At 34.3% G+C, this 26,026-nt stretch overlaps 1 protein-coding gene across 1 annotated transcript in view; it reads left to right on the top strand.

Moving 5' to 3' along the window:
* The first annotated feature begins 975 nt into the window (after positions 1 to 975).
* Positions 976 to 26,026, top strand: part of LOC118185457 (sodium/potassium-transporting ATPase subunit alpha-like) — a 364,057-nt gene continuing 339,006 nt past the window's right edge. The window contains exon 1 of the mRNA XM_085825310.1: positions 976 to 1,130. The gene's annotated coding sequence lies outside the window, so the exon portion shown is untranslated. The remainder of the gene's footprint in view (positions 1,131 to 26,026) is intronic.

Below are 26,026 nucleotides of genomic sequence, written 5' to 3'. Positions count from 1 at the left end.
ATGAAATTTAAGTGTGACCCTACTGCATCTAATGAAATATAAAAAATAAAAATTAAAAAAAATTTTTAATTTCTTTCTGTAAGCAGTAGCGATTTTATAAAAGTAAGCTTGTAGAGCTATAAGGTTATTTTGAAGCATGCGACATAGAAAATAAGAAATGCCCTCGCCGGGACTCGAACCTGGACCTCTCGAATACGCGCCTAGTGTGCTACCACCGTGTTACACCACGAACGCATGTTAGAAAGAGAGAGAAAATACCTTATAAGCTGAGGTATCGCTTTCCTTAATGCGCATTTGGCAGTTTCGTTGGGATAAGAAGAAAAATATAATATTTAAATTCTGCAGGCGCCCATTGTATCTGCTGCACATTACTTGAGTATCTTCAAATTAAGTCTGGAATTGACAAAAAATTTCTCAAAACAAAACTATGTTTTTCTATTATAATTTCTTCTATTTTTAATCTTTTAGAGTTAAGCTGTTTCACTTAATACTCTAATTTAATTAAACTTTTTCATACGTAAACTCTGCATTATACTCTTCTGGTGAGTAAACTTAACAGCATCAGTCATTTGTTCAAATCATCATTTAAAGCCTATTTATTTATAGTTTCGAGTTGGAGGACGATCTATTTCTCAAAACTCTCGTTTAATCTAGTATTTTATCTGAACGTTCTAAGCAAGTGATGTGAAAGCAACCTATCGATAGAATGTTTCATGTATGTTCTATATATAGATTCATTTGTAGCGTACGTTCTTATGTCATTCCTCGAAACTCCCTCTCGTCTTTTGCTTTGTATGATCTCAGCACCGTAAGGATGGAAGGAAAAAAGAATTAGAAAATGCAAACAAAAGAAGATTAAAAAAAAGATTGCCATTTAGTTTTTTCCCCCATACCAAGCACCCTCATCCTTTCAGCTAAAGCCAAGGTAAATTTAGAACTGTCTGAAATAGGACGATCGCAGTTACCCTCTTCACTCTTACGTTCACAAGAGATGGAATTTTTATTTTCTTACTTTCGTCAGTAACATCGTTTGGTTGTCCTTTGCTGAACTCTGTGCAGTCTCGTTCTGCCGCCATCACTGATGATCTCCGTGTTGCTTTCCGCTAGCATTGGATAACCTCTAAATTCAGGTGAGATTTCTTTGTACATGCTTACATCCAGTGTAAAAATAATGTGTACCTTTCATGCTACAGATATTTTTGCAAAATTTATTTGTGAAAATCATCCTCTAGTTTACAGTGCTATAATAATTATTTTAATTTTTATACTATCAAATTTTAAGGTAGTTAGATACCCTTCTGAAACATTATACTTCATATGAGTAATTCATCAGATATCATGAAATGAGCTTAGTTATGTGTTGATATGAGTTCAATATTTTATGTAAGCAGCGATAATATATAAGCATTATGTATTATTACTTCGCAATGGTTGAAAGTGAGTCATCAGATAGTTAAAAAGCACTTAGCAAAACCTATTTGTAAATTTTTTTTTTTTTTTTTTTTTTTTTTTTAATCCTATGAATTATCATCAAACAAAAAAATATTCAGTAACATTTTTCCTTCTATAATACGCGAAAGGGAAACGAATCGTATGAAATTAAAAATTAGGAAAAATTCAGCGTTAGACTAACGCTAGTTTTCTAAGAAAACGAAAGAAATTCTCTGATGACTAGCATTGGATCTTTCTTTTTTTTATCCCTGTAAGCAAAATTATTCTGCACCGTAGGCATTCAAATGGGCAATTTTTTATTACTATTGACGTATTTACCATCTGTATATATGATATATTTCCTGCTTACATGCAGAATGAAAAGCCGGAGCCGAAGGAGAAGCAAACTAATTTGAGTTTAAAAATTTAGTCCAAATTCCAACGTTAAATTAACATTTCATTCAATATGATGTATTTGGAGAAGGAATATCTCGAATCTTTTCTCTTCAGAGAACTAAGACATTCCACACCAGTTAATCGGAAACAATCATTAAATATAAAAAATCAAATAAGAGAAAGAACAATGAACAAATATAATTAAATAAAAATATATGAAAGCTATCAGATTTTATATTATGCTCAAAGGGCCGTTATTTTTTTAACGTTTTGTGTGTTACCTTTATTTATTAAATATCATGTTCTTCACACTTGAACCATAAAATTCAATTCAACAGCAATATCACAAAATATTTGAAAGTGCATATCTTTAGAATTTCCGATACACAGTCTCGCGCGTTGGAGATAATTTTTTTTCTTTTTATTTTTTACCGTACAGTAAATGCTTTACAAAATATAAATAGATAATAAAACAAATTCCAAATTCCAAATTTGGGCTTTCAGATGCCCATATTTGGGTGGAAACGTACGTTATTCAAAACTGGATGGCTTTAGGTACCGTTGTTTTATCACAATGCGATAAACATACATACATTTATTCTTTAATTTCTTTAAATATAATACAGGGTTCTAATATTTGATGGCAACAATTTAAAACGTGATTCGCCGTTTATAGTGAATCAACGCAAAATGCCGAAACGAAACTAATAGCCCTTCTGGGCTAAAAAGTGGCATTATCTTTTAAACAAAATTGAAAATAAATTATTAAAAAGCTTTAATATAAAAAAACTTTAAGCATTTAAAAACCATAATAATAATAAGATTGATTTTGATGACCAGGGAAATATAGAATATCTAATTCACGAAATGAAGAAGCCTTTTCGAATAATTTTAGCGAAACTAGCTTTAAAAGAACAGTTAAAAGATCAACAATAATTAATGATGGAAGGCTAATTATTTTTTCTTTCCTTCCGTTAATGATAAATTTTAACTTTCTTTTAGTTTGGTTGATGTACGTTAAATACTTTGGCAAAAAGTGTTAAATATTCGCTTAGGAATTAAAATCTTGAGATAAGCTTTTAAGGACTGAATAACAGATGAAGAAGTAAGTAATTTAAAAGTTGAATTTATGAAAAGGCAGGGCATCCAGATAATTAACTAAAGGAGAATATGGGATGAAAATGAGATTGTTGGGATTAATTTTATGAGAAATTAATATTTTTATATAGCATTGGTCCTAATAAAATAACAAGGCGTTCAATAAACATGCACAGGGATTTAAAAAATCTATTGATTGTTTTTGCACTCGAGCACATAATCATATTATACTCGTAGTTTTACTTTCTACTCGCTTCCCTCTATTTTATCTTATATAATGAGCGTTTTTCTTCATCAGTGATAAATATCTTTATTATGTCCAATTTTAAAGTTAAATTTAAATCATCGTGATCACGACGGCTAAAATGCATAACTACGGTAGTGAAAACATTTTAAAACTTTCTAGAAATTTTTTCATTACATTCCATTTAGTTTTATCCAGTATTTTAGAGCTACTTAAGTAACCTTCGCAACAGTATGCTACTAATATTCCATTAATTTCTAAAAAAAATGCTCAATAAAATTTTTAAAATGCTTTGATAATAAAATAATAACACTACATAGTGTTAGTTATTAACGTATTTTTTAAAGAATGCAGTCGTTTATGCTTTCGGTCTTTCTCAAATTTTGGAAAATTCCATGACTCGATTTTGTGTTTTAGTAGATACTGGTAACAATCTTCTCTTTTTAAAAATGTGTCAAAAATTCAACGACAGCTAGGGAAATTCTAAACAAAAGCTTTTTGGATTCTAGACAATTTGAAATGATCTGTAATTTATAACAGCGGTCGCCAACCTTAGAACTTCATGGGCCACTAAATGTATAATTTCGTATTTGGCGTATTTGACTAATATGAGTTTAGAAAAAAATGGTAAATACATTTATAGTAATAATAATCAGAAACCTTTTATTTTTTTATTGTGAAATGCACCCATTAAAGGTAACGGAGTTGTGTGATATTTGTTCCTGTTTGTTTAAAATCACTTTATGGATTTTGGGTTATAATAGCAATATCACTGCAAGACGAAGAGCCACGTTTATTTCAAACCGAGAGCTGTAGCGAGTTTTAACAGCTGCAGAAGAAAATGTCTTTTCGCACAAATATATTGCTGAAAATTGAATTAAAATTTTCATAGCTTTTCCACTCAGTGATGAGTATTCATTTTTTATAGCCAGGCAATGATGAAGTCTTTATAAAGATGATTAGAATTTAGTTTTTAAACTGTCTCGCAAGACAGATCTATCTGGCTTTCTTCTTATTCATGCTTAATTTGCTATCGTCACTGTTTGCTGAAAATTTATTATCCACATATTTCCATGCCTAGGATCATCTAGCTTTAGGTAATAAAAACCAAAACATTCTGTCAGTGACTGGAAGTGCTGTTGGATAATGGATACCACTTGCTAGTTGAGATCGTTCTCTCAAACATTTTCGTTAAAATTTATAAGCATTTGTAGATTTCCTTCTACAGCGCTTGCCACAGTGATATTTTTTGAAAAGAATCTATTTTACTTGTACTGTAAACAGGTTCTTAAGTTGTCCTTGCTTATGTTTAGTTCGTTTAACAGAGAAAAACCATCTGGCGGGTATGCAAGCTTGGCTACCCACTCAAATCGATGGACAAAAGTTCTTGAAATTCGAGATTATTTTGCTGCTGATAAACAAAATAATCTCGAATTAGATTTCTTCGCGCAGGACGCATAGTCATGTCAGTATTTTGCCCCTCGAAAGCCATCTCACCTCAGTTTAAAGAAGGTGAGTATACTGGGAACCTTTTTCTTCACGAAGTGTTTCAAATAGTCGAGAATTAAGCACTTCGTGTCGAATTTCATTTGTGATATTAATAACATCTGGTAATACTTGGTGTAGTTCTGGGGACATTTTGTTTCACCACAAGATGCTCACTATGTGTAATGCAGTATGTAGACAGAAAGTCTGGATGCCTAACATTTTTCATCTTTGCAACAACACCTGAGCGATTTCCAGTCATGTTTAGACATTTCTTCAAATTTGTACAGTGTTAGCAGACTTATTACCTTGAGTTAAGAACTACTTTCAGTTTCTGTACAGCTTTTTTTCCCAAAATCTCTTTACAGGCGTGCAATACACAAGGCTTGAATAATTTTTCTCCGATCGTATATGGACTTTTGTTTTTCTGTATTTGAAGTGCTATCACATACAAAGCCTTTGATACGGACTTATGTTTAACAACCATATTTTTAAGGTACCTACTTCTTTTTGCATATTTTCACACATTTTTTGAAAATATTCGAGTAGTTTCTTAGCTAAATCTGGGTGATTTTACTTCAAGTGTCTTTCGAGATTTGGAGGTTTCATTAGACAAACTCTGAAAACAGATAATACAAAAAGGCCGTGAATTCAGCTAACCACCGGATTCCGGAATAAATCACATTTTCTTGTTATTTTGGGTTTTTCGCCTCCAGTTTGAACTTACTTTCGAATACTGTCTGACAGCGACGAGGAATGTGGATGCTTTGATTCATTGATCACCTCTCTGTTCAATGAAGTAATACTATTTTCGTTAGTTTTTCTATCTTCAGTTTTACTAAAGAAATGTATAATTATAAAAATATTCGCTTAAATTATAAAAAATATTCGCTTGCTTTTTCTCGCTCATTATGCGTTTATTATCTATTTTATTTGAATCTGAAAACCATAAAAAATTAAAGAAAATTATTAAAGAGTGAATAATCTGGCTATATGTCAACTATATATCTTAATTAACTATATGTCTGTAAATTATTTTAGTTAATTAACTATTATTATTAATTAACTATATGTCTGTAAAAATGCATAAATTATGTCCTAATTTTTCTGCGGAACATTAAAAATTTTTCACGGACCACTGGTTGACCTCTTAAGTCATCTCTTAAGTGGTATTCGACTTTTTACTTAGTTCTGTATTGATATGTATATTTTCATTTTGTTTATTTTTTTAACAGCTACCCATATGTTTAGATGTTACGACCCCCTACATCAGCTTACGCGCTAGCTGCAGTTTAAGGTTGTTCATATAACTCTGTTACAGTTTTGTCTTTCTCTGATTGCTCAGATGATGCGTGTGATAAAATCTTGTGTAAATCAAAGTGTTCTGTCACATTAATACGTTTCCAAGCGTATATTCGGACAGTAAACAGAACTCAACTCACTGCCTTAGCTCCAATTTCTTCAGATGAGTTGGCATTTAAACTTCGTATAAAAAAATAAATATAAATATAATATATAAACTTCGTAACCTACACCTCGGTTGTAGGCCAGTTCGACCGGTGATAGTGTTCTTTAATTGAGTTCATTCATTCATAATTTCTAGTTACAGAGCTAATAAAATTATCATTTGAGCATTTGCCGAAATCATCAGTAATTATTGACAATGCTTTATTTAGTTGAGGGGGGGAAGAGAGAGAACCATCACTAAGCAAGAGTGATTCATGCTTTGATCAGTTGACGCATCGAAGTCATTCACTTATGTTCTCTAGGAGAACTCTTTTCTGCAGATTTTAGTCTAGTGTATTAGCTTTTAACCCCTTAACTGCCGCGGGCGTATATATACGCCTTGCTCAGCCGATGCGTTAACTGCCCCAGATGCGCAGCCGATGCGTTAACTTTGCGAATAATTTTAGGTGTAGCAGCGCAAAGCAAATGATAACAGTTTGGAAGGACGTATATATACGCCTGGGGCAGTTAACGCATCGACTGAGCAAGGCGTATATATACGCCCGCGGCAGTTAAGGGGTTAATTCAGAGAATGCAAATTTAAAAAAAATCAATACTTTGTATTTTCAGTCGTCACAATTTAGTGTTATATTTATAATTATACATCAGTTAAATTATTTCACAAACACCTCTCCTTAATTTTCATCTTATGTAACAAATATACCGCGTTGTTAGAATTAAACTTCCCCTTTTAACTAAATTTTTGTATGGGCTATAACGAGATGCGTTCACGGAATTTCGAAAAATAAAATTGTCCCAAAATGTCCACCAGAGAGCGCCTTTTCAGAAAAAACATGATAGTTAATACAATAAACGACCAAAACGGAATACAGAAACAATATTTACAATCCGGAAATGCGAAATAGGGTAGGGTATAAAACGTTTGCAGACGTTGTCATGTTTAAGTCGATATTTCCGGGTGTAAAAATAACGGTCTCTTTAGTTGAACGTGCGTTACTGGTTAAGCTGTTTTACGAAAACAAGGGGAATGCTTCTGCTGCAGTTCGTGAATTTCTTCGTAGGAAGAACCTATGGCGTGGACCAATGTCTACAAAACGTATCCGGGCCATGATTAAGAGATTTTAAGAAACAGGGAAATTAGGAGTTCAACCTGGAAGAGGACGTAAATGTGTCACATCGGTACTTGTTGATGCCTTCAAGACAGCTGGTGACGCGCAGTCACAGACATCAGAGTTTGGGGGCAGTAGCGCGCATGCAGTTTCTCAACAGACAGGCTATTCTTACAGCACCATCGGAAAAGTACTCAGAAACATAATGCACTACTTCCCATACAAGATCCGCCATACCAAGTAGCTACTTGAAGCCACAACGTCCCTATCAAGTAGCTTCGGCCGCAAAACAGCGTATATCAAGCAGAGCTCATAGCCATACTAAACAGCATTATGCAACTTAATGACTTACATACAGATACCATCCACGTAATCACCGACAGTCAGTCTTCCATACATGCCATCAAAAAACAGCACACAAATTCTCCTATAGCCCGGCAAATTCAAGACATCATAAGCACAAGTAATAAGAAATTTGTCCTGTGATGGACCAGAGGGCACAACGCCTGTGAAGGCAATGAAAGGGCCGATTATCTAGTAAAACAGGCAGCTCTAGAACAAACAGAATCTCAAATTCATATCCCATGGCCTAAATCAGCATTAAAATACAAACTAAAACAAATGCCGAATGAAAAGTGGCAACGTCAATGGGAACAAGGACCACAAGGACGACGTACATTCGAACTAGTACCCAAGGCTGATGAAAATACCACAATTTCAGCCTACTTCCTCACCCAGTATATCTCGGGTCACGGTCCCTTCCCCAAGTACTTTTATGATCGCAATATGGCTACGTCGGATAGATGCATATGCGGGGAATGCGGAGACCCTGAACATTACATGTTTCAGTGTCCGCTAATGTCAGCCCATCACATTCGCCATCCCACCGACACTGGAATAGAATTTTGAAGATTCATTATGAAGCACCGTAACGTTTTCCAAAACATCAAAAATATTATTGATTTCTTACACCGCCAAGGACTGGACCTATGTCATCCATAGCTTACAACCCCAAATAATTCTCTAAGTTCATAAAACGCAACAATAAGAATATCCACTCTCACCCTCATACTATACAGGAGTGCCTTTATAACTTATAAACTGTGAATCGTGTAACAAAAAAACCAAACAAACAACGAACTACATACCACAAACACTCCTCCCCACCAACAAAGCTCCAAACCGGAACACAAAAGAAATATGTATATACATCTGTAAATAACTTATTGTAATTATCCATTGTAATTATTGTATCAATCCATCCAACTGCAAAGTACTCGTGTAAAAGTATACCTGGGACAATATTGTCTGCAATGCAAATTATGCACCATTAATATATAACAGTGTATTATGAATGCTGCTTGCTGCAATGTAAACTAATTCCCGAACATGGTGTTAGCGTGCCCGGTCAGGGTACACTTCTATAGATGATTAGTGCAGTGGGGCATTACCAGTTTTGCCCATGGCGATGTTTTGGCGCCTCCTGTACTTCTTTCTTTCTGTCTGTCTGTCTGGAATATTCTGTGGAGCGACAAGGCTCATTTCTACTTCAATGGGACAGTCAAGAAACAGAGTTGCCGCATTTGGGCTAAGGGAAATCCTTGATCCACACTGAAATGCGCCTACAATCTCCAAAGGTCACTGTCTGTTGTGGTCACTGTCTGTTCATCCTTGGGCCTTTCTTCTTTGAGGAAATCGGTGAGCGTGGGCCTGTCACGTGTTCCATTGCAGGACGTCTGTATCATGACATGCTGCAGACGTTTGTTGTGCCGCAACTACAGCGAAGGCGGGTTCTTACATCGATCATTTTCATGTAGGATGGTGCGCCCCACGTATCCATGAGTCCGTGAAGGTGCTATTGCTCCAATCCTTCACAGGTAACAGGTGACGGAGGACGAGGGCGCCTGATGTTTAACATAGGTAAACAGGCATATGCCCGCGTCCTCCACTATCTAGTGTCAACAACACCCTGGAGCCTCATCAGGCTGCCTCGGGAGTATATTTGAATCTTAATGAGAAAGTTACATGGCCATACAAGGGCGGTTGACATAGTCTACATTACGAGTGATGTGTATGACATTTGAAAGTTTTAGGATTACAGTGGTTACAGGAAATCTAAAAAAAAGGGGAAGGTGGCATAATAATGTAAGACATAATACACATAACAACATTGAATAACCTGAAACACATAACACCCATAACATTTAGACCATACAGTACACATAAAAACACTTAAAATACACAGAACATACTCACAGACTACTAAGTAGAGTACTAATAATGCATTCATATGATGCTGTTAGAACATATAATGCTGGGTAGATGTAATACTATGTGACATATAAAAACGTGTAATAATACTGGTAAGATCACAGGATGCAGAGCAGAGATAAAGCTGTGATACTAGTGAAAACACATGGTGCATGCCAGATATAAAGCACATGTGTAACATTGCCAGATATAAAGCATGCGTGTATACTAATTAAAACACATGATGCAGGGCAGTTTTAAGACAGATAATAACATACGTTGCAAATAATTATTAGCAATGAACTTTTGGTTTACATATGAAACAGATGGTAGTATATGAGTAATAATACTTATGGGGAGACAATTCATAGTGCATGAACCTAGGCTAACACATGATAGGAGTACATGATGCAGAGCAAATATGTTAATAGTATATACACATTATACAGAGCAAATATAGAGCTAATTAAAAGACTTGATTCAGGGCAACTATAATACTGATAAAAACACATGACTTTGGGCAAAGATGATGCTATTTAAAAGCACATGATGCAGGACAGAGATAATACTAATGACAAACACATGATGCAAGCATATTGGCACACATGGTACAGGGCATATGTTATACTAATAGAAACTCATGATGCAAAGCAGATGTAATACAAATAGGAGCATATGATACAAATAAATATTAGGGTAAACAGTTGGTGTTAGAGCATATGATAGTATGTGTGTAGTAATATTTTAATGAGACAACTGATAGTGCAGGAGCCTAGGCGAACACATGATAGAAACACTTTATGCAGAGCAGGTATGATGCTGGTATATACACATGATGCAGAGCAAATATAGAGCTAATTAAAAAACGTGACATAGGGCAGATATAATACTAATAGAGATACATGAAAATACATTATGCAGTGCAGTTTAAGTTCTAATGAACACGTATGATGCAGATCAGATATGAGAAAAAAAAAAAAAAAGGCCACATGCCGCTGAGCAGGTATAGTACGATTAAAATCATTTGATGCAGGACAGATATGATACTAATGAATATACATGATGCAGAACAGATAAATAGCTTATAGGCTCATATGGTACAGAGCATATGTTGTACTAATAGGAACGCATGATGTAAAGTAGATGTAATACAAATGAAAATATTTAATGCAGATAAATATTTGGGGTAAACAGTTGGTGTTTCACATAATGCATATGATAGTATATGTGTAAAAAAAAAAAAAAAAAAAAAAACTTATGATTAGACAACTCATAGTTCACGAACTTAGGCTGTCATACGACTGAAACACATAATGCAGTGCAAATATGATATTAAAGTATATACATGATGCAGAACAAATATAGAGCTAATTAAATGACATGGTGCTGAGTAGATGCAGTACAGGTGAAGAACGAGTAAATACACTTGGTACAAAGTAAATATGATGCCAATAAATACACATGGTGCAGAGCTGATATGATACTAATAGCAAAGCAGATATAATACGAATAAAACACATTGTGCAAATAAATATTAAGGTAGACAAAGATACATATGATAGTATATGAGTAATAAGTGCTAATAGAAACATATGATACAGAGAGCTGATATGATGCTAATAGGAAGACATACTACAGAGTAGTTATAATACTGACAAAAGCACATAATACTGTGCTTTCCAATCCTTCACAGAGGATCGTGTTATTAGTCGCTTCTTTCCTAATCCATGGCCACCACGTTCTTCGGATCTAACTGTCTGCGATTTCTGGTTATGGCGCTATTTAAAAGGTCTGGTGTATCGTCGAGGTGTTGCGACGTTGAATGACTTAAAGAACACCATAACGCTTCATGTGCGAAGCCTCACAACTGATCAGTTACGATCTGTTGTTGAACACACTGTCCACCGACTTGAAAATCTGCAATGAGAGTGGTAACGTGGAGCACCTTTCCCTACATAGTCCTGGACACGATTAACAACTGCTCCTCTTGTGCAATTTCGTCCTAATCTGTTCTTGCTTCTGCAAACTGAACTGTTTTTGTTTCTCCCTTACCTTTACTTAATGTGGTTCGATGACAAGATGATCAGAAACTACCTAATAGATGTTAATATTGTTTCTGCCAATGCCAATGATTATAAGTTACGGAGTGCCTATGTTCAACCGTTTTGGTCCTTTATTGCGTTAAATTTCATGTTTTTCCCCGAAAAGGCGCCATCTGGTGTACATTTTGGAACTAAAATTTTGTTTTCGAAATTCCGTGAGCGCATCTCGTGTATAGCCCATATACAAAACTTCGTTGCATTCCGTACACCCGTTTGTGCTGTAGGATGCCGTTTATAGAGGAAGTTTAATTATAACCACCTGGTACATCGTATCGGGGGGAGGGGGTGAAGAAAAGAGAAAGAAAAACTGCTGCAATTGTTTTATGCTTTAGCAGGTTATTTGAAAAATGAATTGTAAGTTTTTTAATGTCTTAAGTATATTCTTTTCTTTATATTGTATATTGTACAACTCAAGTTTAATTACGAGAAATTAGTGATACCTTCTGTTGTCTTTATTTAATATATTATTTTTAAATTAATACAAAAATACGCCTTTTCTAATGACCTAATTACTTCTGAAAAAGAAGCTTCCTATAAATGAGTTTAAATAAATAAAGAAAGAAAACGGACAAAAAATATGCGATCGTATATAATCTTTTATTTTCTCGTAACTTCCGCTACCAGAACATAAATTTTAATATCAAGCGGGAAACAATGGGAGGACTGCCAACTGTTCCAAAAGTCACGGTTCTTGACCACCTAAAAATAAATTAGTCATTGTTTTAATTTTCCAAGATTAATGGGATAATTTTAAATTCTGGATAGGTAGAGAAGAACTTTTATTAATAACATATTTTATCTTTTTGCGAGTCAGCCAAATAATAATGTATCTAAATAAATCTAAAATTATCACTAAAAATATTACCATCTCTAAAATTGGCTTAGGATTATTTAGTTCCTCATTATTGTATAGTATGATTTTTTTAAACTGAAACCACATCTTATTTAAAAACTACAGATATACTTATTTAATTTCAGTTTTTCTCTTTAAACCTAAAATTTTGAGTTTCCCCATAAATCTACAGTTTTAAAATTTAAACGAATAACATCTGCTCAGTTTTGTAACTCTCTAGTACAGTCAGATTCTGTAGTACAGTGGTATTCGGATCCAGTGGGACCCCATAAAAATGCAAATAACCCCCCAAAATAATTTCCTCACTCCAAGCAGAGCATCGATCCTTAGCTATATATCATCAAATCAGACTTTTTAAGGTTTTTATTCACCTTGTGAACCAACCCACTATAAAATTTCGCGAACCATAGTTTGAATACCACTGCTCTAGTCTCTAGTAGAATTATTTGTATAACCTATAGCACTTATACATTTTGCTCGACGTAATGTAATTATTAGCTAGTAAAAAGCTAATGTGTTATTCTATGTAGTATAAGTCTTCACTTTCTCTGAATCATTCAATATTTCGGATATATCATTGAGATTCAAATAAATTAGAAAAAAATCTGATGCGTACACCACATGACTTCCTTGTATTGGAATATTAAATTATACGCATTTTTTCTTGCATTTCATTTAAACTTATTGGATTGAATTAAATCTACTTCGACGACAGCGCATAAACCACAATAGAATAAATGCATTCTTTAAAATTCACTCTAGTATTTGTTTACCATAGCGACACTCTGACGCTAGATTCACTTAACAGTATTAATAATTATATAACAGTTAACTTATATAATAATTTTATAACAGAAACTAAGTTAACTGTTATATAATCCAATAATTATATAACAGTTAACTTATATATTTTGTTCATATTATAACTCATAATGTACAAAATTTATATCATTTAAAGAATAGAATTATCTAATCGTTGCCACATGTTCTATTCAAATACTATAATAAAGCTAGAATGATGTATAAAAGAAATTAAGCAAACAAAACAAAAAAGGAACAGTTTTTCACAGACGATTGAGTATTTCTCATTTAATTAATTCAGTTCTCGCTTCGCGAGAAGGCAAAAATACATAAAAACTCAAAATATCTATATTAAAAATTACGAAGTAAATCTTAAACGCTTATTTCCTGGAAAAAATTACAGAAAGGATTAATCATGATTTAAATAATAAATGAAGGCGTTATCTTTGTTTTGCGAAGCTAAGTTTCTCTAGATTGGCAACAAATCCACTAGTCTCCTGTTTCAAATGTAAACATCAATGGCCGCCATTAAAAAAGGCTTAGCGGCAATTAAACAACTTTAAAATTGCTGATAATTCTAAAAATATTGCACACAGATTTACTAAAGGCATAAAATCCTTAACTGGAAAATAAAAACAACATAATTCAATCATTTTTAAAGCAAAAAATGTACAATTTACCAACATATAAGAGTAAAGAAACTGAGATTACTGAGCCGGGTAACAGAGTGGATATATATATAAATATATTTATATACGTTTGGTGCGGCCGATTGCAACCAAAATATGAGGTGCACATCTACATGTTATAGCAGTCCTATATACAAAATTTCAACGTTCTGAGGCTACTCTTTTTTTGAGTTATGCGAGATACGTACGTACGCACGTACGTACATACGTTCGTACCGACGCCGCCACGAAAAATTCTCTTCAGAATTCATTTTAAAGCAGTTTTATAATTTTTTTGAAGGAAAAGAGTATTTTATTCTGTCCTTACGTACAGATATCAGGCAAAAAATCGTTAAATTGCATTCGATAGCGGTCAAAATGGATATTTTCGTTAAAATATGCTGCCTGAAACTTTTCGCGATTACAATACTTCCTTTTTACTTCGTACAAGAAAGTAATAAAACTGTATGTTATTAAAGCAGAAATCTATTTTCATTTTTAAATAAATCACTCTTTACCTTAGATAATTGCATTTTCGCATTCCATTTTTTTTCAAAGCAGTATCTGACAAGTTTTACTGATGTCTTTGGCAAGAAAATTTTCTGTATTCATTTTTGTTTATTTGTTTCATTTTGCTGGCAGCAGTTCAGAGCTGCGAGGGTCAGAAGCAAAATAGCAGCAAAGCTATTAAGTTTTCCAACCGGCCGTAGGATTCTGTTAAACTGCCATCTGTCGGAAACGTGGGTAAAATTGATATAAAATCTCTAGAACTAATGTCAAAAGTCATTATTAATTTTATTCCGAACTAAAATTTTATTTTTGAAAATGGTCTTACTAAAATTATCATATGTATTCATGCTAGGCGTCTCTTACGTGATATAATTTCGATATACGTAATGAAAATGCAATTTTAGCTCACAATATCACCGTAGGGGAAGGGAAAAAGAACTCTAATGCCGGAAAGTTTTGTTAACATTCTTCGAATTGAGAGAAGTAATAGATATTTTTTAAATGACAAAAATTGTCTGCAGCCTTTATTATCTAACAGCGAATGGCTGTGGAAATTAGCATCTGCCATAGACATCGTTCTATATTACAACAAATTCAATTTAAAATTACAGTAATGCCTAAGGTGTAGATACCAATGCGAACAGACATTTTCGAAAATGAAGTTTGTAAAGTCGCAATTTAGATCATTATTAGCAGATGACTATTTGCAAACTAATTTCGAGCTTCATTAAGATAAAATATTATCTCAGAAAAACAATTAAACAATTACATTTTCCGCATTAGAAATTGTAATCTATATGTGTGTGTTAGTAAAAATGTGCATAAATATTATGCAATAATTGTGTTGTAAAGTAAATAATAAATAATAATAAAATAATAACTAAAAAAATCCGAACTCTTTTTGTTCTATGAGAAAAATTACACATTCATATTTTCATGTTTACTAAGCACGTCGAGCCTATTTTTTTTTTTTTTTTTTTTTTTTTTTTAATCTAGCCCTTTCTAAAAATAATTTGACGACTCCTATTCTAGAGGAAAAAGAAGGAATGTTCATCATTAAATCTTTGCATACATCAAAGATAAATTTTGTCATGAACTTGATTTCATAGTAAACTTTTTCGAATATTTCTCATGTTTCTTTAAAATTAACAGAAAAAATTTACAGAAATTTGTCCCGATTGTCATGTTTTAATTACAATAAGAAATCTTGAAAAATTCTTTTGATTTTTTTAATTTTTGATATCATTTGCAATTACATGAAAGGGATAAATATTCTACAACCATTCACATTTCAAATCAGATGTGTAAGTAAAAGATGTCATTTGTTGGATGCATTAGTCCCCCCTCTTTAATATTCGGTTTTTAGAAATTAAGAACATTAAATAACTTATTTATTTCCTCTTCCTACTCCTCTTTTGTGTCTTTATTTTCTTTTACAACTTCCTTTCTCTGGCTTCTTGAGTTGTTTAATTCAGCAAGCCTTTGTTACATTTTATTTATAACTCTTTTTGATTCCAGAAGGCAGTGTAAGAAACTAAGCGGAAGTGTCTCATTAATTTAATCTAATAATTTTTAGTCTCAAGGTAAGATCTGGTAGAATTTACGGCACTAAGTACAGTTCTAATTTCTGTGTTAAAACATGCGATATGTTTACACATTTTTCTCCGACCGGCTACAGTTTTAATGAGTATTTTTCAGCTCATATTTTTCTCCCTTCTTCAAATACTTAATCTATTTATTTCTTTTGATAAGTATAATAAGTTTTCCTTTACTTGTTATATTTTTAAATGGTGATATAATTGAAAGATCTAAAATCTTGCTTTACTCTTTAAATGAAGATATTATTTAAAGAGCTATAATATAAGTTTTTAAATTGTTTTATAATTATTAAATAACTTTAAATAAAGTAGTGCGACTATTATTTTATTTGCATTGGATTTTTATTCATGCAACCTTTGAAGGAAGAAATGAAATTGGATAAAACTTATATTGTTCAATAATTCAAGCAGCTTTTGCAATCCGCATATTAGACAGCTGTCTGGACAGGTTAAATCAAATATCCCAGTATATATGAATTAATGAAGAAGATAGTATTTCTGCGTAATAAAGCAATAGTGATTAAAAATATTATTTATTTAATATTTTATTTTGTTTTTAATATTAAAGCATTTTTTATCGATAACTTGCTACTTCAAAGTAATCGATTAAATGCTTATGTTAGTCATTTCATCTTTTTGTGATATAAGAATTTTATTTCATTATATACTGTTTAATTTTTTAAATACAATTTTTCAAATTATTGGAAGAAAATATATACATTTTCATCTAATAATTTGAAAAGTGATTCCTAGTATGTTACTCTAAAGGGATTCCTTAGAATGACATGTACATGGAGAAAGCCTATTTTTTACAGAAAAATGTAGTTTGGTTATATAGTAAGTTTCCAAAAGTACTATTCTTTTGATTGGTTTTGTTTAGTGCTAGCAAACAACATAATAATGTGAATACAACACGAAAGCATAGATACTAGAGGTAAAGTGTTCAACAAAGCGGGGTACGATGTTATTTCAAAGGCTTCTTACCCAGTAAAAGTTTCACTAAATTCATATAGCATATGCTTCGACAAGTGCAAGATAAAATTTTATTCATGCCTAATCGAACTGCAATCCCTCAGAAATCTGTATCACAGGAATCCTTTATTTAATTTTTCAAAAACTTAAAAATCAATTTAAAGTTTAAAATTTGTAATTTGCCATGTGCCAAGAATGTCGTTTACAGTAAAATATGTTATTTCAGGTATTAAATTCCAAATACTACATAAAATGCACAATAAAAAGTATTTTATTTGGGGGCATTATAATATAAAATATAAGGCGCCGTGCATCTAACAAAGATTTATTGTTTATGCCGCTCAACCGGAAAGATAATGGTTAGCGACACTGCCGTGCCGAAGGTCTCGGTTTCGAATCCCGGAGAAGGAGTGGATGTTTGTAAATGCATAATATCTGTGTAATGTGCAAGCATGGAGGCACTCTAAATATGCGGGGAGCGTGAAGGTCCTCTCGATAACTTGCTGGTAGAGGAATAGGGATTGGAGACCCTCGGACCCGTCCGAGGGTGAATGTCCGCTCTCCATCAAAATTGAGGGCGGAACTGAGAATAGTCGTAGATGAGAATAGTCTGTATGGTACTCAAGGCTCTTGCCGGGGACATTCTGATGTTACTGTCAGACAAGTGAGATAAGTTACAACAACAACATTTATTATTTATCGAGACATTAGGTTTATTTTGATGCTGTAGAGATGAAAAATGAGCAATGCCCTCGCCGAGACTCGAACCACAGACCTCTCGAACTCGTGCCGAGTGTGCTGAGCACTACGCCACGAAGGCATGCTAAGAAGGCAGGAGAAATACCTTATAAGCCTCCTATTGATTTTGCTGCAAATACACCATGTGTGTATTGGGTTATGTGTTTTCATCCGTGCTCTATCCTAAGGAGGGGAAGGAATAGATTCCTTCGTCTATGCCGTAACCGATCTTCGCCGAGTCCGATTTATACTAATCTGAGGCAGAATAAATCGCCCTGAAACTGTAAACGTCTTCTTATAGGAATTACCCCCCCCCCACACACACACACTAAGAAATTTAGGTGCATTTCCGTATTCTTAAGGCGCATTTTTAGAATTATCTATGGAGTTTTGTTTCAGTCATCTCATGTTATACGAAAATAATACCTTCTTAATACACGAACTTTCTTAGTTAACTGAACATTTTGTTTTTAAAGTTCAGTAGAATGTTCGAGTTTATTGTTAAATCTGGATAGACTTTATGAAAAAATATAAAACCAAGATTCCCCCTCTCCTGCCAGAACAGTGTGATTCAACAAAGAACCCCAAAAAAATCAGAAAATTCAACAAATCAGAAATAAGCTGTATGTGAAATAAAGGAAAGCAAAAAACTAGAGATTTTAAGGTGTATAAAGAACACTTATTTCAACCCGACTCTATTTGAATATCACATAGTAACTCTATTTGGCCGTTAGTTAAAAGAAATCTATTTTTGTATATACACTTCAATATTCTCTTCCGCTATGAAACGAGCTGTTTGAAAAAAATTGCCAGTAAAACAATGAATCTATTTAATTGAGAACTGTGATAGAAATATAAATTATTGATTTTCATGAATTTTTGGAAGGTATCACCAGCACATTGACATTACCTAAACATTGTCTGAACACTAAGTTAAAAAGGCAGATCGTCAATGTGATCAACATTTCATACGTAATTCACAGCCATGTGACTTCCGATACTTTTATTCGGATTTAGTTTAGACCCGGAATGGGAAAACTAAAAAAGAGCCTTTCTTACCTACCTTATCGAGAGAGATTGAAATGGGAGAATTTTTTAAAATAGAATTTGAGAGCTGGGAAAGCTTGAAATGAAACACAATTCGAATTGTGTTGCATCCATTCATAAGGCCGCAAGTTGCGCTTTATTAACCCTCCGACCGTTACGGTTTAGCCATGAAATTTCAAAGTTCCTCAAAATGTCATGAATAAGTGATATTTTCTTGATTTTAATTAAAAAATAACTCTTACATTTTAAAGCTTTTTTAATTATCTGGTAAGAAAAGGGTACTGGTCACTTAAGGCAGTAATCTCAAACTGTTGACCCGTGGGCTGCATGCGGCTACCAACTTAATTTTACATGGCCCGCGAACAAATTTCATTTATGCTATTTGTTGAAATACGATGCTTATAATTTTAGAAGCATACTGACTGAGCTTATGCACCCAACTGTTGTGCCGTACAATACCCGATTTGTCATAAAAAGCCGTCCGGGTGTCCGGCCCTGCATTCATTTGTTGAATGTAAAGTTACTCAGACGCTATAGTGATTAATGGCACTGACTGCCGCACAGCCCTCGGGCATTCCCCAGGAAAATTGCATGGATTCCTACCTCCATGGAAAATTGGGGGGGGGGGGAGCTGTGCAGCTAGTGCATGGAGGTAGGAAGTAAGAAGGAGTCGCCCTAAACAAGTTTCTCCGTACCCTGCTCTGAAGCACCGGCGATCCCTACGTGGTGACCAAAACATTGGGTCATTTACCATTGAGTTCTATGGGATTTGACGCGTTCGGGTGTAAATATTTTGTAATTACGTCGCAAATATACATATAAATGTATATATTTTCTTTTTCTACAACACTTCAGAGTCCTAAGTATGTGAAAACAACATATTTTTAAACAGCATTTCATTCTGAACGGAATTAAATGCTATACTTTTCTCAGAATGGTTTAATTTGAATGAAATATTTTCACAAGTTTTCGTGAATTACATTAGAAAAAAAAAAAAAATTGAGGTAATTCGATTTTATTCGGTTAAGGTACAAAAATTAGGATCAAAGTTTATTGTATTATTAATATTAAAATTATGCATTATTTCTTTTCTATTTATAGAGCTTCTTCCTAAAATACTTTCTTAAATATGACATGATTTTTTGGATTCTTTTAAATCGAAAAATGTAAGTCAATTTATAATTAATGCTCTATTCGGTTCATTTTAAATTAGAGAGTTATTAGGAAAATAGTATTTGACTTTCTCTGAACATTTCTAAAAGAGAATAAAATAAGTTTTTTTTTTTTTTTTTTTTTTTTTTTTTTTTTTTTTTTTTTAAGTATTATTTAAAACTTGTAACTGAGTTATTATAAAATGTAAAGGGAATAATTCTTTTAATTATACTTATCAGATTTTTTTTTTTACCCTTCATTTCAACAATACATATTACAAAACTCTTTATTACGTTCTTAAGTGCGCATCTCATAGCATTTGCTTTACAATACCTTTTAACAGATTGCTTTCCAATACGAACAATTCTTGCTTAAATAGTTTTATAACGTATTTGTCATCAGGATTTCAATTTATGTTTACAATTCAATATTAAGGTTATCAGGTTCAATGTTCCGTCTTACTTTCTTTGGGAACATGCAAGGACCTGACTCGGAACAGAGAGCTTACTAAAGATATGTTCAATAACTGTGGGAAGTAGACAGGATACACAAGAAGGGTATACAAAACCCTTTATTTTTCTCTATTTACAATAACATCCGTACTTCGGAATACAAAGACCCACTACTTGTGGTCTAAACGTAAAAATATAAAAATGAAACTAAACTCTAATTTAACTTTAAAATAATAAACGTGGAAGATTGGCCTTATATTAACAGGAAGCCGTATGTAGTACAGAGAACTGTGAACACTACAATACGTTTAAAGTTATCAAGAGGATTAAACCTCTGGCCTGGAAGGCAACCAGCAACTGAGTAAAACTTCTAAGGTAAGCGGCCTTATTCGACTAACTGCTTCCTCTCTCTCGCTTGGCAAAAAGCCACAACTTAAATACTTGGCGTTCGCCAGACAAACTTTGCACAAATACGTTAACGCTTATAATTCTGGCCGGAAGTAGAAAATAAGAAGTGATAGTAAAGATTTAAAATAAAATAAACGTTAGTAAAACTTAAGATCCTTACATACTTCCCGCCAGAGTTAATTAGTTTGAAATTGAGGTCTAAAACGACCTTGTTGAAAACTTTTAGCTCTAGAATCTAACGCGAGGCCAATCTTTTACAAACATTTTTCGCTAGAAACTAGAAATTGAAAAGAAAGAAATTTGTTTTTACAATAGCAGCTCCCAGGACACGCAATTTTTTCATCTGTACTGCATCTAAACAGGAGCTTTTATTCAAATCTGGTTCCTTCCAGAGATCTGGAAAGAAAACTAGTTTAATGAAATGTTACACAATGAAATGGCAAGTAACATGTATAATTATATTTCTCTTAACATTCTTATTTCATTCATGACTATTTTAATTATCTCTCCCCGTGCTCTCTGACATGTGTTGTAAAAGAACACCAAACACGAATGTGTTTATGTCTATGTGTTCAACACTTCCTCCTACAATCAAAGCACTAACGTGTTAAAAATTCAACATACCAAGACCTCGTAACACACCCTAACTTCAACTCTAAACCCTGAGGTACTATTCTGAAAGTGGCTAACTCTGAAGTGTAGCGTCAGAGAGCCTAACTACATTCATTCAACCTTTAACACATATTCATCATAATTTAGTCTTTTTACAGTCACACGAATAAAAAAAAAATTTTAACATTACTTTCACTTTTACCATATCACGGTATTTCTTAACATTTAAAATAACAGTTCACATTGTATATAAGAACATATTAACATGCCGTTAATTTTACGCATTTGACAACATACATTAGTAGTACATTGTTAACTTCTATTCTTTTCAAAGCAAGTGCCAATTCTTTCTACATTGAAATACTACATTTCAAAAAGTCTTTCAGACTAAAACTTCTTTCTTGCCAGAATATTTTAAATAAAATTTATACAATAACTTGTACAATATTTAAGTATTTACACATCGCTATTATACATCAACTTTAGTTTTACGCGCGAGTAATTGAAAAACATAATACCAAAATCGGTAACAACTCATTTCTCGCCCTTTTGGCGATAAAGGTAGACCTCGCATGAGGTAAAACTTCTTGAAATCTGCCACTTGCAGTAAGAATGAAAGATTAACTTAAGTTTGCAAAGTAACATAAAATTTTACTTATCTTTGTGATATTCGGACATTCTTTGCTGAGCGCAGTCCTGGAAAGTAGCGTAGATTGTTGTTTGATTTATCCTCCTTCGTGTGCGGGCTCGCCCTTCAGTGCCTTCCTCTAGAAGCTTCCTTTTTTTTCCAGTTCGGTCACCCTTGAATACCTTCTTTTTCGCCTCTGCCTGTGGTCTTGGCCGTTTGATGGCAGCTGGTCTTGGCGGAACCGGGAAACTTCTTTCGTGTTCCTGCTTGGACCTCGTTGCTGGCCATTCAAATTTTCCTTGTAACCTTTCCTCCGCCGCTGGTGGCCCTTCCGCAGTTCGGCGACATTTGCTGCGGAGAGTCCTGTCGGATGAGTAGATCTTCCGTTTTAGAACCGGGTTATAGTTGCCGTCATTTCTCCTGGCTCTCTTTGCATACGTCGTCCTTCTCCCTTCTTCATTCTGGGGGTGTTCGTGAGCTCTCTTTTCTGGACGGTGGAACGGCTTCTTTTTCTTGCTACCTTCAATTTTCCCGCGGGGAAACTTTCTTTTCACTTGCTCCTGCCTCTTAATGGCTTGCCCTTGTACTTGTCGTTGTTCCACCTCTGGAGCTTGTGCTTGCGGTGTCTGCCGTGACGGATCCTGCAAAAGATCTTTGAAAATTTGCATTTTATTACGATAATAGTAGGGTTTGATTCGATCAATGTTTGCGGAGCAGGTTTCACCATTTCTAGCTTTTAACACTACTACAGCGTGAGTTATTTTTTCTATGACATATGGTCCCTCAAATAGTGGAAAAAATTTGGCAGTTTTATCTTCTGGTGCTGAAGAAAGTGAATGCTTAATTTTTAATACTTCATCCCCTACTTTATAAGTTACTCCCCGTCGTTTCAAGTCTTAATATAGCTTTTGTTTTCTCTGTGCTACTTCAGTATTCTTTTTTGCTTCTTTAATTAGTTTTTTTATATCACCCATTTTAAATTCTGGGGCTCTTTGTTGCACATAAAATAATTTATCTAACGGCGTTATAATCTTTCTGCCTAAAAATAACTCAGCAGGAGTTTTGCCCGTTGTATCATGTTTTGCGGTCCTAAGGGCGAAAGCAAATTCATTGACATAGTTATCCCAGCTTTTATGAAAATTTTTAACATAACTACGGATAATTTTCACTATATTTCTATTGACCCGCTCGGCTGTATTTGATTGCGGCCGATACGGGACCATTTTTAAATGACGTATGCCCAGTTTTTGGCACATGTCTTCAAATACATTACTTATAAATTGAGGACCATTATCCGATATAACTTTTAGGGGCGCCCCGTATTTTAAAATATATTTATTTAAAATAGAATCAGTAACTAATTTCGCGGAGGCTCGTTTTAAGGGAATAATTTGGGTCCACTTACTAAAATGATCAACCATAACAAGGAGATAGCGACTTTTATTTAACTGACTTTTTGGGAAAGGGCCCAATAAATCGATGCCAATTATTTCATTTGGAAATTCGGATTTAATACTATTTAGAAACCCGGCCGGGCGGAAATTAATATGATTAACTGCCTGACTTGTTGGGCAGGACTGGACATACGCCCTTGTTAACTTTTGCAGTTCAGGAAAGTAGACTGCCTCGCGTACGCGTTGGATAGTTTTTCGAATACCAGCATGAGAAGCTAAAGGGCTGTCATGGAGCTCCTGCAGGATATTTAATCTAAGACTAGCTGGGATAACAGGTCGAAATTCGTTGTTGGAATTCGTAGTTTTTGTATAGAATAATAGACCATCTATTAGTTCGTAATGGGCCGCCCTATTTCTTATTGCCACAATATCTTGGTGGCTAAAATTTTCAGGATCCTTTAAATACTCATAAATGCTTCCAAACTCAGGATCCTTACCCAGTTTGGTTATTACAGTTTCTCGGGAATTTATTGTACATGCTGTGAGCATTGCCACCTTTACGGTATTACCTTCTTCATCTATTTTAATTCTGGATAGGGCATCTGCTACGATATTTTCCTTTCCGGGGGTATGCTTGATTACCAGATTATATTCTTGTAGCTTGAGTGCCCATCTCATTAACCTTGGGGATAAGTTTTTCCCTGAGTACAATCTAGTTACCGCCGCATGATCAGAGTACACTGTTATTGGCGCCTTTCCAAAATAGACTCGGAACTTTTGCACTGCTAACAGAACTGCAAGTGCCTCTCTCTCGGTCGCGGAATAGTTTCTTTGTGTTTGATTTAAAGTTCGGCTAAAAAATGCCACGGGCTGCTGATTTTGCGAAAGTACCGCTCCTACCGCATAATCCGAAGCATCCACTGAAATTTCTAAATTCTCATCCTTTTCAGGAAATTTCAACACAGGGGCTTGCGTTAATGCTTGTTTTAATTTTTCGAAAGCACTATTCGCTTCGGCCGTCCACGAGAATCTTTCCTTTTTCCTTTTTAATTTTAACAATGGTTCAGCAATAGCTGCAAAATTTCTTATAAAGGACCTATAATATGAACAAAGTCCTAGAAAAGAAGAGAGCTTCTTCGCCGTGTTTGGCGGCGGATACTTTTGCAAAGCGATTATTTTTGATTCGTCTGTCTCGATTCCTTTCTGAGATATTTTGTAACCTAAATATTTTAATTCAGGGCCTGCAAATTTGCACTTTTCGACATTAACTTTTAGACCGGCCTCATTTAATAAAGAAAACACCTGTCTTAAATCCTCTACATGTTGGTCGAGATTATCACTAGTAATAATGATATCGTCTAAATAGATAAATGTGGACTTTCCAAGAACAGGCCTTAACTCTTTCGCATCGAAGTCGCCCGTAACGCCCTTTCATTCAGGCAATGGCAAACCGCCCCAACACCTCATTTATTTTCTACCTAGTGCCTTCCCCCTCCACGTTAGTGTATGGCTCATTGGTTTCGCAAGTTGTTAAGAGACATGTCAATCATTCTTTTGAAGCAACTAAAGGGGACATACGGAAAGCTATTAACGTTCGCAGGTGCAATCCGGCTCTAAGGTGAAACTGCACACAATGGATGAAACCGCAGAAAAAACCCCAAGAGAGAAGCAGTCATTTCACTTAAGTAGGTTATTGTTAATGCTGTAGCTATCTACCAGGTAGGGGGAAAGGAAAACTATTCCAAGACAGATTCGTAAACACGGGCGTTTTCGATGTTTGATGAAAACAGATTTGGTCGTCTCTCGATGCGAAAGAGTTAACACAATGTCCATACATCGCTGAAATGTTGCCGGTGCCCCTGAAAGGCCAAACGGCATACGCAAAAATGCATAAGTGCCAGACTTGGTTATAAAAGCAGTCTTAGGCACGTCCTCAGGCCTAATCCCTATTTGAAAATAACCAGTCGTTAAGTCTAAAGTCGTCATATATTTGGTGGATGTTATGTTCCTTAGAATTTCTTCAATAATAGGTAACGGATATACCGGATATTTAGTTATGGAGTTTAATTTACGGTAGTCAATTGCGAATCTTCACCTTTTTGGATGTGTCAAAGGATAGTCATTATTTTTCTTACATAAAACCACCGGGCTAGCATAACTATTTGAGATGGGCGTTATGATCTTTTTACGTAGCATATCGGTGATATGCCATTCTATAATTTTTTCCTTATTCTTATCATACCGGTATGCTTTGTGGCGAACTGGCATTGAATCTCCGGTGTCAATACTATGGTTAGTAACCTGAGTAAATCCTGGAATATCACTAAATAACGAAGCAAATTCACTTACCACTTGTCGGATTCTTCCTTGCTCGTCATTAGGCAGGTGGTCAAGATTTAACATCGGCGGTTCAGCCTTTTCTCCACGAACTGGTTTCATCGTCAGCTTAAGGGACGCTTCATTAAAATCCAGCGTTGCTTGTGCCTCTGAAAGAAAATCTATTCCTAAAATAATATGTGCTTGCAGATTCTTTACTATGAAAAACATCACCTTTACTTGTTCGTCCTTGATACGGACATACAGCGGTAATTTACCTATACACTTACATTTT

This window comes from Stegodyphus dumicola, chromosome 10, assembly GCF_044657685.1.
Source record: "Stegodyphus dumicola isolate Sdum_Otavi_A_Nest chromosome 10, ASM4465768v1".
Taxonomy (NCBI): Eukaryota; Metazoa; Arthropoda; class Arachnida; order Araneae; family Eresidae; genus Stegodyphus; species Stegodyphus dumicola.
Note: the sequence above shows the minus strand (reverse complement) of the source record. Positions and strands in the feature narration are given on the sequence as shown.